Source organism: Branchiostoma belcheri, unplaced genomic scaffold (assembly GCF_001625305.1).
Source record: "Branchiostoma belcheri isolate BF01 breed outbred unplaced genomic scaffold, Haploidv18h27 scaffold108, whole genome shotgun sequence".
NCBI classification, from domain to species: domain Eukaryota; kingdom Metazoa; phylum Chordata; class Leptocardii; order Amphioxiformes; family Branchiostomatidae; genus Branchiostoma; species Branchiostoma belcheri.
Genome location: NW_017802469.1, coordinates 1,166,884 through 1,181,553, shown reverse-complemented (window position 1 = coordinate 1,181,553; position 14,670 = coordinate 1,166,884). Strand labels below are relative to the sequence as shown.

Below are 14,670 nucleotides of genomic sequence, written 5' to 3'. Positions count from 1 at the left end.
CATTCCGTACCGACGCCGAGCGAGCTACGCACGGCACGCGGGCGTTCTTCGACGTTTTCAAGCGAAAGGTACGTTTTCTGACGCAACTTTCTCGTCTGATACTTATACTTTCAGCTGGCTTGTCTTCGAAACTGTTCAGTGAATAGAGGAACGATTTGTTTTGAGTTTGTTGTAAGGTTATAAGGTCTTGCGTTTGAAAGTTCTAGTCAGTTACAGTTTCTAGAACACGAAAATCCTGGTCGACCATGTCCCAACTTTTTCAGCAGAATCTTTGGGACTGTTTTTCGCATATGTACACCGTTGAAAACCTCAAGACAGCTAGTTTTATTCAAGTTGTAAAACACAGTGTTGTTCAATCAATGGTTCTAGTAGCTTCCGTGACTATCACTAAAGACATTCTTAATTGGCGGCGCCAACTTCTTGTAACAAGGGCTTGGCAACAGACAGTTAAATGATGTTTACATGTTCATCGTACGGATGTTGTTTTGCATTATCTTGTCCAAAAACAAGTTAAACTATTAGAATTCACGGTACAGAAAATGTCCTACTATTCTTGCCCGCCACACAAACTTTGTATGCAGCTTTTGCGTACCCTCTTTCAGAACGTCGGTACGTTGTGTTTGTGTGTCTACTGAATGTGTGTATAGTCACTGTCGGAAGGTTTAGAAAAAAAGGGGAGGCCGACTTCCTCTGAAAGATTTAAAGACTCAGGATGTATTAAAGGATTTAATGGGTGACAGCTCGAGAAAAAAACGTAACCTTGGTGCCAGAGTTTGACCTTTCAAAAAATGTGTGCGCCCCATGTAAAATGTGTGCGCCCCATATACCAGAAAACTCGTACTTTGTAATAATTTGTAACACATATCTCTTCCTCAAACTTTTTTCCTGAGCTTTTTTGGTTCTAAAAATGAGTGTTACAACTGCTTTTTGTAGAAGAAAAGGGGTAGAACATGTGTTTTTATGTGTACCGGACGCGGGGCAGCCCGTTGTGAGACCGTGTTTGTGGGACTGTGGGTGCCGGGCAGGCAGGGGGAGTTTTACGGGTATGTCTGGGCCTCCAGCCGCCGTGAACTGACCATGTCAACAAACTACTGTCTTCCGAGTTCCGGGACGGTACATAAACTACTTGAAGTGGTGGTTAACCATTTATATGCCTTTCTTTGAATGGTCATTCAGTGTATATTTAGTCTACTATCAATTTGAGTTGATTTGCGTTCTGATGCACTGTTTAGGTCGACACCACGTACATGTATGTAGCGTTTCGCTGTAATGCGTAGTCTCGTATAGCGTATTCCCAAAGAATTGAAAATATGTGTTCCACTACGTTGCATTTTAAGGGCGGTCCAAGGGTTTTGGGAGGCGGTCCTCTGGTCTGACAAGTTAACACCCGATCAAGGTCGGAATATCCTTGTGTATAATCAATGGTTAAAAAGAGAACTCCTTCATTCCATTGTATAAAAATCTCTTTCAAAAATTCCTGCGCAATGTCACATTTTATAGTTACCCTGAACTACCCCTACCGGTTATGTTTTGTAGCTAGTATTTATCTTTGCACACCTGCATTTGGCTAAACTCCACAACCCCCAGTGCGTTTTGTCTACCGCCCTTCCTTGTTGGATGAGAATTTCTTCTAAAAGAAGACCTTTTTGGAACCCTTCCCCGTGCCCTTTTGCGGTTTGTCTGCTAGGCTTTATCTTGTACGCCATTGCGGAAAGAGAATCCCACGCTCCGCTGTTTTCTTTTATTGACTGTCTTGTCTGTACCAGCGAGGGTTTGTCTACGCCCGGTTTGACTCACACTTCCTCGGGCGGTTTCCTTGTCTGGTTGACCATCAAAACAGCGGTGGTCTCCTCGGCTTGGTAGCCTCAAACCTCAGGCTTTTGGGTGAACCACACCTTGAACTTCACACTTTTCGATGCTGAAGGATTTGTCAAATCCTGAGTGCCGGGATATTGTTGCAGTGGCGCCTGGATATGTTTTCTTTGATAGGCTAACTCTTCGGTTTGTTGAAATGTCTCCTTGGCTTCGTAGCCTCAAACCTCAGGCTTTTGGGGTCACCTCTACCTTAAACTTCACACTTTTCGGTGCTGAAGGATTTCTCAAGCTAACCTTGCTTCATGAGTGCCGGGATATTGTGGCAGCGGCGCCTGGATAAGTTTTCTTTGATAGGCTAACTCTTCGGTTTGTTGAAATGTCTGTAGGTCACGGTCGCCAGCCGTGCCGTATGGTTACCACCTGCAGATGACGTCATCTGGACTATTCCATCGGAAACGTTGGCAAGGGGTGGTCGGACGCTTGTGTCACTAGAAGGAAATGGCTAGAGAAAGAGATAGGAAAATACTCCTTTTTTTATTAAATCTAGAAGCGACATGAACAGTTACGATTGAACAAGCACGTTTTTCGTGTACCGGAAGACACCTGTTGACCTCTGACCTCCCGAACAGACAGATCTTTATCTGCAGCTGCTCACCTGTGTTTACAGCTTGTCTGCCTCCTTCAGGTGATCACCAAGGTCACACAGAGGTCATCGTCAAAATGAGACTAGCAGAGGTCGTTTTTTCACAGCTGGTGGTTCTACCTTCATGCGCATGCGCGAAAAGGGAGCGTTGAAAATAATGTTATGAAGTGATTATTGAAGATTTCAAAGTAATTTTAATTTTATTTTATTCATTAATTTTCCGTCATATTTAAACAGGGTGACCCACTCACTGATGGCACTTTTCAATGGGGCCCTGTATATTAGCCTCCATAGCATGCCAAAAACTTGTTTGGGGTTTGGGGGGGTCTTCAGGGTCTTTGGGATGTTTTATGTGCTATTTTCTGATTGCATATAGACAACATAGCCGGCCCTGTTGAATTACCCTCGTTTAGAACTGGGCTAATCAGAAAACAGCCGAAGACCACCAAACCCCCAGTTCTAAAACTTAGTATAAGCATGCTACGGAGGCAACCTGCATATACGGATCATCCCTTGGTCTGCAACTTTAGTATGTACCACGTCTAGTCTAGTTCAAGGTTAAACACACCGCCCAGACGTAGGCTAAAGCCAGGGGTCGGTCAAGGTCATTACCGCAACCGAGACAAGGGCTTAGACGCAGGGGAGCATGTCACAATGGCGGCTTTCAGACCGGTCTTGTGGTTTAACCGCGTTGAGGAAAAAAAAGGTCGTATAAACACAGTTGTTTCTCTGTTCAATGGCAGGTCTCCGCGGAGTTATAGGGTCTAACCTGTATTTACTCCGGGGACCACCCCGGCGAGAGACGGGACCGCTTTGCGTGCAAGGAATAGTCCCGCCGCAAAGCAGGAAGGTCGGGACTTGTAAATGATGTGTTAAACATTTACATAGCGCGCTCTGCGGACAATAAATACTTTCTTTGTAGACTTGAGGACCGCAAAAACACCCCAGAGGACTATAACAAAAAAAAGTAAAGATAACTAAGGAACAACATTTCTTAAATATTGCCAGGAATGGCATTTAAGATACGTAGATAAATGAGGTTTAAAATTGTGTGTAGACTGCCTCTACGTTTGAAAACTTCGTTACAAAGATGATAGATATGATTGCTTTGATACGCTACCTTTTCTTCGTTTTGATTGGCCAAAAGAGCAACCAATGGTGACCCCGAAAACAGAAATGTTTGCAATACCAATTGAACTGTACTTTTACACATAACATATAAATATTACATTACTTGAACTCCATATTGCTTTAGAAAATATGCCTTTCAGGAAAGTAGGCGATAAGTTGAATAACCCTATTTGTCTCTGACAATTCTGACCAATCCTACTTGACATATATTTGTATTAGCCCAAGCAATCGTCATTGTTCACGACCCCTGTACCCCCCTCCCCCCTGTCCAACACTTCTGTATATATTCATTGTCCGTTGTTTATTTTTGTTGTCACACGTGTGGGTTTCTGCGCTCTGCCCTTTGGGCGACCAATCAGCGACACGATGACAGATACGAGAAAGGGTTCAAATTTAAACCTTGGCGACCGTTGAGAAATTCCCTAGCATCTAATTATCCGTCTGTTCTGTGGGCCGCGGGATACAGGGCATAAATAAACTTGACCTTGGACGCTCCAGGTGAGCGCCATAAGGAAGGGCGATGATTGACAGCTCTGCAGACGAGAATTTGTGCAGAAAGACATGCGGAAGGAATTGATACCCTAGAGAGGTCTAGGAACGTGCCGTCTGTCGTATGACAGCGGTTTTAGATTCAAATTGAGCGACAACCACTGATTTAAGTCTGATATAGTGATAGAGTTATCACATGGACATATATACCGAGAAATCAGAACAAGATGTTATAATTCGCGTCAACTTTCTTATTCTTTTTTCACCCATTTGGTTTTTGTACCATTTTATGTTGAATGGTGTCCTTCAATAGCCTCTACTAGGCCTTCCTACGGGGGTACCGATCCTAGAATTCGGAAATAGTTGGCCAGGAGAGTCAATATATGAGAGGTATGGTCTGTACTTTTTTGTTTGATAGTCTTTCCATTAAATAAAAAGACTTTTGTAGATCTATTCAGAAACTACAACGTTCTCTAAAAATACTAAGGAAACTTTTCTATCCCTTACAATGGATGTTACAAATTATATACAATGTAATCATGCATACATCAGAAAAGACGTAATAAGTAGAGTTAACATTACGCGTAAACGTTAAGATATGATTGTTTGTTTGTTTGTTTGTTTGTTTGTTTGTTTGTTACTTTGGAGTGAATACAATTGCTGTCCTCACAAGATAGTATGTAATGGATAGTCCCCTTGTCTCAGACATGCTACCCTAAGATATATTTTGTTTGTTTGATTGTTTGTTTGTTTGTTTGTTACTTGAGAGTGAGTACAAAAATGTTGTCCCCACAACGTAACATGTAATGAACGGTCCCCTTGTCTCAGACACCCTACAATGTCGAAGCGGTAGCGCACTCAACATGCCACAATACAGATCCTATTATTACTACAGTCAACCTCCAAACCGGACATTATTATACCACAATCATGTCTCAATACACCATATAATTACATACTAGACAGGGCACGCTAATATAGTGGTCACAGCGGGGTATTGTAAAAGTAGGTCCTTATGGTATGGAGGGGTCGCAAAGCGGTGTGGGTAAGGGGGTCAAGTCTGCCATATCTCTGAATTTCATTTGCAGCTGTTCACCAAGTTTATCGTCACGAAGAGTACCCTGGTGACGAGCTGAAGTACTCTCGTACTAAGGGCACGAAGTGTCTCGAACATAAAATTTAATACTCATAACTTTGACCTTCTGGCTTAGGAGAAGGTCAAGGATGTACTGGATTTGTTTATTCGTAAACTAAACACAACCGAGCAATCAGAAGTTCGGTCAAAGTTCCATTTGTATAAAGTTTTCAACAATTTACAAAGTATACGTCCCAAGTTGTGACGCTCTGTTGGCTTCGGTGTCAAATTCATGTTCTCAAAAGGCTTATGCCATGAAAGAAGGAAGGCAGACTGAACAAGAATGTCTGGGTGTTCCTCAAAGATTCTTACCTCTCTTCTTTCCTCGTATGAAGAAACCAGAGAGATAATCTTTTAGTTCTAGAATTTAGTAGAAACGACAGATTCGCGAAGCCAAACATTAAATCCTAGCTGGAGTGTTACAGTCAGATCCATAGTCATCTGTGTGTATTGTGGGACAGCAGTGGTCTACTATGTCTAGCCTCTACCAGGCACCGCGGATCGCTGGAAAAATAGTAGAAATAAAGGAATAGTATACCAGAGAAGATCCAGGGCCATAGAAGCTCCGTGGGTCGCAAATTGGAGCTTCTATGGCCCTGGATCTTTTCTGGTATACTATCCCTTTATTTCGGCCAATTTCTACTATTTTTCCAGCGATCCGCGGTGCCTGGTAGAGGCTATACTATGTCGTGATTCCACCAGACAGTCTGCTAAAAGTTGCCCGTCCTTGAGACTTTTATCATGTACAGGAGGACCAGACAGTGATAATGGTTTCCAAGTGAGGACCTGTATCAGACTACACCCTCGCGTGACAGAACCAAAACACCCCGTCACATTCAGCGCCTACAAGCCGATGGCTGCAAAACGTTTGGCTCCAGGCCAAGGCGTTAAAAATTCAGCAACAAATCCTTTCCAAATCCTTCCTTTTCATTCTAAAAGACACAATGAGTAAGGCAAATGGGCTTGTTAAGGTACAGTCGCCTTTAGACGGAAGTTGGCTTCAATTCTCGTCAGAAAATGTGTCAGAAAACATAAATCGTGAAAACGTCGTGTGCAAAAAAAATTCCCGCCATTTTTTTCTGTCACTGAATAAATAGGACTTACGAGCAATTCTATAGTATAAGGCCTTCATAAAATCTGGATTACTGCCACCAAATCTAGTCAGTAGCCTCCAGCTCTCTGACAGACAACATTTAAGTCGTCAGAAAACGAGTATTGTCGGTGACATGACAATGTTTCACGGTACACTGCATAGGCTGACAGAAAACTGAGCCGTTTCGCTTCGTCTTCGACTCCAGAAAAACCGTAAGACTTGCGCACACACAGAGACAGATACTCTCTCTTTCTGTATTTACACAACAAAGTAACTGTCAGTGAACACCTAGAAATGTTGGCTAGGGATTTAAATCTTGTACCACGAGCTGGGCTATGTAATGCAATGCCTTACATGCTTGTTCTAGCCTACCAACAATACGTTTCTATTGTTGAATACCTTCCCTAGGTTAGGTGTACGCTTTCTATTGTAACCGTGTGTTTGTATCATATCTTCGAGATATTCTCTTATCCCATAATTAGAAAGAATGTCTGTGGTTGATTATGTGTCACTTGAAAAGGTGATATTTATCAAAATGTTAGCAGAATGTGCTAGTAGGACTACGGTGTAGACGGTTGCGTGTTCGAGTCCCACTTTAGTTAAAAGCCTAACCTGGGGGCATTGTGTTAGTGGTGTGTACTACCTGTAAAATTGCCAATAATGATTCAAGGTTTTCGCGAATTAGAGAATTTGTGCCACCTACGGGCTAGGGTAGATGATTCTATTGTTGTCTTTGTAAACACAGATTATTTTTGACTTAACGTTTCATAGATACAACAAATACGTCTCTTTTTGTGTGTTTAGGACAAGTCACTCAGGGTTGCTATGACAGTTCTATAGTGTTTGGGGTCCCTTGTACACTTTGTGTAGTCTTTACCAGGCTTCGGGAAGTGGCTGGAAAGAGTAGAAATTGGCCAAATAGACAGATAACATGCCAGGGTGCGGCAAATGTACTAACTCCCCTGGTGTGTTGTTATCTGTGTATTTGGCCTTGCCGATTTCTACTCTTTCCAGCCGCTTCCGAAGCCTGGTAGAGGCTACACTTTGGGGTGGTAACCATAATAATGCCTTTGGCAACAAATTACAGACATGTACACACCACACCTTTGCTGCCTAGCCTCCTATGCAGGCCTCCGGGTGGGTGAGAGTTTTGATACTACGTTTTGTAGAATTTTTAACGCCTTCTTTTTCCGGCCATCCTACAACCAGCCGCCTAGAGAAGGTTTGTACCCGGTGTGGTTGTAGGATGGCCGGCAAAAGAACGCGTTAAAAGTTCTTAGAACGCAGTATCAAAACTCCCACCCGCCTGGAGGCCTGCACAGGAGGCTACGCAGCGAAGGTGTACCCAAAGTGTAGCCTCTACCAGGCTTCGGTAGCGGCTGGAAAAAGGAAAAAAATTGGCAAGGCCAAAAAGACAGATAACATGCCAGGGGATTTAGTACATTTGCTAGCACGTTGACCAGGGTCACGCTATATATGTGTACGTGTGAGAAATGTTGCTGCATCACTTATGTAGTCACACGTGCGGATCGAACATGTACTACTACTGACGATGAACACCTTCCGGTACAATGGGCTCTTTTAGACATGTCGGTCATTTGCTGTCACCAAGGTCAAGGTCAGAGTCATGCAACAGTCCCCTTCTTGAAAGTTCCTCTCACCCAGTTTTGTGATAGACAGTTGTATCTCATGTTTGTTTGTTTGTTTGTTTGCTTGTTTGTTTGTGCAACTAGTAAAACCGCAGATGCTCTCTGTGAGTGACAATATTCTGTATGGTATTGGCTTGCGATTTTTAAATCTGTTCTGCAGCCATATGATAAATCATACAAAACTACAACAAATTCAGAGCCCTACATATGTGCTGCTACTTTTGTCTTGTTTCTCTTTGACAGCCTTCAACGACATGTTTTGGCGTGTTTTAGAAAGTTATGGCATGTTTTGGAAAGTTATTGTACGTTTTAGAAAGTTATGATACGTTCTGGAAAACGCATCTCTCTCTCCCTCTCTCCCCCTTCTCTCTCACTCTCATTCTCTCTTTCTCTCTCTCTCTCTTCTACCTCTCCCTCCCTCTCTCCCTCTTTCTCTCCCTTTCTCTTCCTCTCTGTCTCTCTACCTCTCCCTCCCTCCCTCTCTCCCTCTTTCTCTCCCTCTCTCCCTCTCACCCTCTCTCGCTTCCCCCTCTCTCTACCTCTTTCTCTCCCTCTCCCCCTCTCCTCTCTCTCTCTTTCTCTCCCTCTCTATCTCTCTCTCTTCTCCCCCTTCTTTCTCCCTCTGTCTTTCTCTCCCTCTCTCTCTCTCTCCCCCTCTCTCTCTCTCTCAGCAAGGACGTTCTACAGAGCATGTCACGGTAAGAGATTTTTCGGCGCCTGTAATAAAAACAATAAGGTCGCCTGTAATCTCTAAACCGTCTCATGCCAGGCCCATACCACAAGAACATGACACCGCTTCACGTCTCTCTTGGGGGCAGTTTGTTCTTGACATTAAACCGGAGCGTTCCTGACAGGGTTCATCCTTCGGGGCTCGGTCTCGTCCGCCCCCGACTGTGGGAAAAATGTCGTCTCGGTGGGAGACGGACGATTCATCAGGTGGGATTGATCACGAGAAAAAATGGGTTACGTGAACGGTGAGACGGTTTGACGATCTTGAGCGCGTGTGTGTCTGTGTGAGTCTGGGCTTGCACGGAAAGGGCGTTGACGTTGTCTCGGCTGTTAGGGACGAGGAATCTCTTTTCGTGAAATCGCGAACATCTGTGGGCGTCTGTTAGCCTCCAACAGGCTTCGGAAGCGGCTAGAAAGAGTACAAAGTTGGCAGCAAATGTACTCTTTTTGCGGCACAACTGTCCTGGCATATATTATCTGTCTATCTGTGCTCGGCAATCTTGAAAAAAAAGAGCCGACCAGCATATCTGCTTGGAGACTAGTCTCGCTGACTCTCGCCTGTTGTTCTCGCGAGAAACGGAATCATCTAAAAGTACAGCGGAAAATATTTTTTCTTATTATTAAAATGTTACTGTTAGAATCTAGCCTAGGTGCCAGAGTGTTGCCAAGGCCAGTATACAGACTACCTGGTCGCCTCCAGGACCAAGAAACATGTCAACTTGGGGCTGTCTAGTACCCAGGCTAGTTAAAATCGTGTTAAAATGTAGGGTATATATAGAAGGAATTCATACGAATTTTACGAAATTCATACGATCCATTACTAGAAACATACGAATTTTACGGAATACATACGATCCATTACTAGGAAACATACGAATTGTACGGAATACATACGATTCATTACTAGAAACATACGAATTTTACGGAATACATACGATCCATTACTAGAAACATACGAATTTTACGGAATGCATACGATCCATTACGCGGAAACATACGATCCTTACTAATTTCGTATGAACTCCGTAAAATACGTATGAATTCCGTAAAATTCGTATGAATTCCGTAAAATTCGCATGAATTCTGTAAAATTCGTATGAATTCTTTAGCACCCCTGTAGAAGTACTCCAGGTGAAGTCCACCCTCTTCGCAGGTTTATTCTTTGCGGCAACTTCAAGTGGGTAATCTGACGCCACCAACAAAGCTGCACCTGACCCGGGAGTCCGTGTGTAAAGTCGCGCACAATAGCTGTGCATGTTCGAGTGTTTATGTGTTCACGTCCTCTCATACTAGCCTCCATAGCATGCCAAAAACTGGGGGTTTGGGGGGGGGGGTCTTTGTGAGCTTTTATGTGGTATTTTCTGAGTGCATATAGACAATGATAGCCGGCCTGGTTGAATTACCCCCGTTTTTAGAACTGGGCTAAAAAGAAAACAGCCGAAGACCACCAAACCCCCAGTTCTGTAAGCCAGCTACGGAGGCTTCTGACATATGACACTGTAACTTACTTCAGATCCTTTGTAGCGTATTATATCACAGTTGTTTCTTGTGCTTTTGTAGTACTTATACTAAACAAGCCTTGTAGGAGAAAATATGAGTATTTTGCGCGTATTTTACGCATGTTTTTGCGTGTGGCAATTTGTATATTTTTACTAGTGATCCATGTTTTTGCATTTTCATAACGCTTTCTTGGCTGCACTACGTTTATAAAAATATTGCCTTTTATGAATGTTGTGGGCAATCGCAAAAACATATTTCTTTGTAAGAAATAGAGATGAATACTTGAAGCTTATAGAAGCTTGAATTCATATGTGGCATTGTACGCATGTGGTAGTGTCACTTTGATTTTATTAGATGTTAAATGATTGCTTTATCTAGAGATGAAAAATACTGGCACTAAACTTTAAGTAAGGTAGATGTTGAGTAGGGTATAGTCTGACATGCGAATTTCATGATCACTGTCTGCCAAGTTTTTTTAAGCATGACCCGACAGCTGGACAAAGAGAAAGTATCCGAGACATTTTCTGTTGGGCAAAATACCTGTCTGTACCACAGTGCAGACTGCACTGTACTTATAATTCCTTCAATGCTTGTTAGGTAGCATTTGCCAATGCATACTTTTCGCAGAGGGCATTTGAATTAAGGCAATGGGGCACAACATACATAATGATTGGGCGTGTCTCGTTGTGGTGTGTTTGAATTACGACAACATAGAGCGAAATATGAATTATGAAGCAAGTTAAAACTGTAATATCCAATACAAGAAATTGGACTCATACAAATTTTTGACTGTACAACTCCAGTCTTTGTCAAGGAATGAGCAATCCACCGCTTCCGTGACGTCACGCAGATAACACACGTGACTCCGTGAGCAGTGGATCATAGGTTTTAGAAAGTCTGTGGCGCCCCCCGTCTCAGAGAAATTTGGGTGAGTGTTGGATATTACAGTTTAAACTTGCTTCATAATGATTTCTACCAACACAGATGAACTTTCAAGATAGAGCGAAATACATTCACCAATAGAAAAGACTACAAAACGCCGCAAAAACACGTGCGAAACAAACCGAACCCTGTATCTGCTTGGAGATTAGCTATGATCTCTAAATTACCCAAATGTCACTTCGCACAGCAGAGACTCTATTACTGAGGAAATTGGTACTTTTCTTCCAAACAGAACAGTCGTCTGGTTGACATTTGCATGCGGTGTTCTATCCAAGGGGGACCAAGTTCCTAACAAAACATGGCGCCGAGGAAATTAACCAATAGCGTTGGCGCTAACATAAGTGTCTATAGCTAATGACATCGTATGTTGGTGCAATGTTCATTGAAGATATGATCTCTAAAAATTGGATTTGTTATCTAGAATGAAAGAAGATACGAATATTCTAGCTTGATCTCATTAGAGCTGCGTAAGTTTGATTGGACGAAATCAAACACACATGACCGAGATGTTTGAAACGTCTGTTCAGTTACAAGTTGAGTGGCAAGAGATGGGGGGGGGGGGGGGAGACTTCGGAATACGGACAAAAATGGAAAACGATGTTTAAAAAGTGTCAAAGGCATCCAATGCAATTTCAGGGCCGCAAAATAGGAAATATACTGAATAAGGCAATCTGTATGATATTGACCCATACTGTCCCACATTAGCACATTTGAATCAGCATTTCATACATGTAAAACTGCAGAAACAAGCCCCAAGATTAGTGCTTTATTTTCTGGGTGGTACCCTAAAAGTCAACCTAGGTCCTTCCAGTAACCGTTTTTCGTCAGGATTTTGGGCATATTTGCTCCAAGAATGTCGATATTTATTTGAGACAGTGTTGTTTCAACTTTGTATGTACATAAGTGACTTTGAAAAATCTGGTTTCCAGTCCCTTAAAAATTCACTGTGTGCCTTTAAGATAGTTCCTAAATACTACAAAAAGGGTAAATACACATGTCACGTTTTAAATCTGTGTTTACACGGAAAATTTCGAGGTTGTATTCAAGATGACGTCACATGATCTTTACCTAACCAAATAAAGACACCTGTACAGACCCCGTGTTGTCTTAGACCTAAGTAAAGGCTTTCTTTACGACAGGTGTGTTATGTTTTCTCTAAGGGGTTAGGGTAGAAGAAAGCCTGGGTGGTTTTCTTAACACCTGAGAGATATGCTAGGTATGTTTGGATGTCGGCCATTTTTTGTGAGGGTCTCTCAAGGGCAAATTGTTTGGAACGTCTTTCTACATGTGTGAGAATTGTACGTAGCTTTCCCAAATTTTTCAGACGTTTTTAATTATTTTCTGTGGTACGAGTTGTGCTCTAGATGGTTATTTCTACAAATATCAAACACTCGATTTTTCGCTGCATTCAAGTACGCTTCTAAAATTAGATGCAGGGTACAACCCTTTTCCTCGCAGACTACGGTAGTACATGTAATGCATTGCTATTCTACGGCCGGTAGGGGTCGCTTTTACACAAAAATGCCCGAGTGACAAAGGCGAGTAATTAGAGTTAAACATGGCTTGGGGCGAGGTCATTTCCAGGCCACTGCCATTATAACGAGCTAGTCAGATAAAAACACAGCCCGCAGGTACATAAATACGCTGCTTCAGTGGTTCACTAGTACAATAGTTACGCATCATTATGTGCCTGTAACAACGCTTCCTGGGGTGAAGGTCGTTGTGTTTCGCAGTTAGCCTCAAGCTAGCTTTTCTTTCCTATACAAGTCCACATTGTTGGAGATTAGAGCTTTGTAAGGGGGATCTAGTCCCCTATTACTACCCATAAGTGCCGCTTTCAAACCTTTACCTACATCCTTCGTTCCTTCCTTAGGCCACAGCAAGTAAATTTTATGGATGGCATCCTCCGCAGACTCCAAATCTAATGCGAGCAGGCGAAAAAAAACAAGGCGGGCCGAAAAAAACAAGGTTCCTACATTTTCACATTTTGACTCAATCATTGTACAAATGGTTTTGATTCAGTGGTAACATCACATATACACAGCCAGCATCACATATCACTGCATCAAAGTAAGAGACAAAACATTAAATCAGAGCTTTTTCTTTTCTAGCTCTCTTTACAGTTTTCTGCCATCCACGTTCCGGCAAGGCAACAGACATCTTTGCCCATTTTCGGCATGTTGACCACTGTCAGAAGGCAACAAAATTTCTTTTTTTTTTTTTTAAGCGCGTTGATGTCATCCGTAAAAATTACTTGCTGTGGCCTAAGTAGCACTTTCAAAGCTTTACGTACAGGCCTTCGTTCCTTCCTATGTTGACATACGGACGGAACTTTGTTTTGACAGGGAAGTTCGTCCTAGAACTCCCACAGGTGTCAGGGTGGACGGTTTGACAAACAGGGTTCGTGATTTGATTGACAGCTCGGTCGGACAACACTAGATAACCATCGGCCGGCAGATGTGAAGGAAAGATGTTGTCATGTCCGATACATTTTTGCTGAGCAGACACCTAGATCGCTGAACATCTGTTCAAAATCCTCTATTCACATAGAAGAAAGACGAATTGCTAGATTTTGTTACATATGGACTATGGGCCATATGAAATACGTAGAAAACAAACCTTTTTAAGTCCACATTTCAACGTGGTGACGGCACAGTCGAATTTTTTCAACTTACATTAATGCCGCCACCAACACAGGACAATACAATACTCATTTCACCTGAGCGAAGTGAGGAAAGTTTTGAGCCTTTCCCAAGGGCACAAGATCGGTGTGGCATGTCAGGACTCAGGACTCGAACCCGGGACCTCTTGGTTCCGAGTCGAGCACTCTGCCGTTTAATACACCACACGACCCCATCTGATTGGAGTTTACTATTGCTAAAATAAGTCTTTCCTAGAATACAAAACATGACTGTCACATCGCAAATATTGGGCTATCTTACAACTTCCGTTGGGTTTATTGGTACTACCGGGGGATGGCCCAACAAATGACCGCCGGTAACCCCGTTATCTTGTACCAGTATACACTCTCTACTCTCCAAGCAGATTCATTCGTAGCCTGATGTCCAGTCGATCGTGATTGGAGCGGGTTTTCTTCGGGCTGCAGGAGCTCTTCCCCGACAGACTAGCTAAGCCAGGTTCCCCCGGTAGGTTTTCATTCGGGGCAGGAGACGATCAAATTGGTCATGGTACCCGAGTAGTCATTTTTCGGGTGCTCTCTGGCGGACCAACTCCCTTGGCATGTTATCTCTCTATTTGGCTGATTTTTGGCGACGCCTTTGGGGCGGAGGCATTTGTGTAAGTACTACGATCGCTTTGAAAGAATTTCAAAAATTGCACGAATGCGTTCCCCAGGGAATTGGTTTGGAGGAAACCTTCCACCATGTGGTTTTTGGATCAAGCAGGTAACTTACACGGGGTGCCCACGTGCCACCCATCCTGCTGCCTGGCATGATTAATTACTGGTCATCAGTCTTCTCCCCACACCATGGACAGAGAGCACAGCTGTCTTTGGCCAAAGACCATATTCAAACAGGTCACAGAG

At 43.0% G+C, this 14,670-nt stretch overlaps 1 protein-coding gene across 2 annotated transcripts in view; it reads left to right on the top strand.

The window, feature by feature from the left end:
- Positions 1-14,670, top strand: part of LOC109480782 (homeobox protein Mohawk-like) — a 33,578-nt gene continuing 18,908 nt past the window's right edge. Inside the window, exon 1 of one of the 2 annotated variants that reach the window (XM_019783088.1) lies at positions 1-68. The gene's annotated coding sequence lies outside the window, so the exon portion shown is untranslated. Of the gene's footprint in view, positions 69-6,500; positions 6,519-14,670 lie in introns of those variants that run through there. The other variant, XM_019783097.1, reaches the window with a different exon arrangement.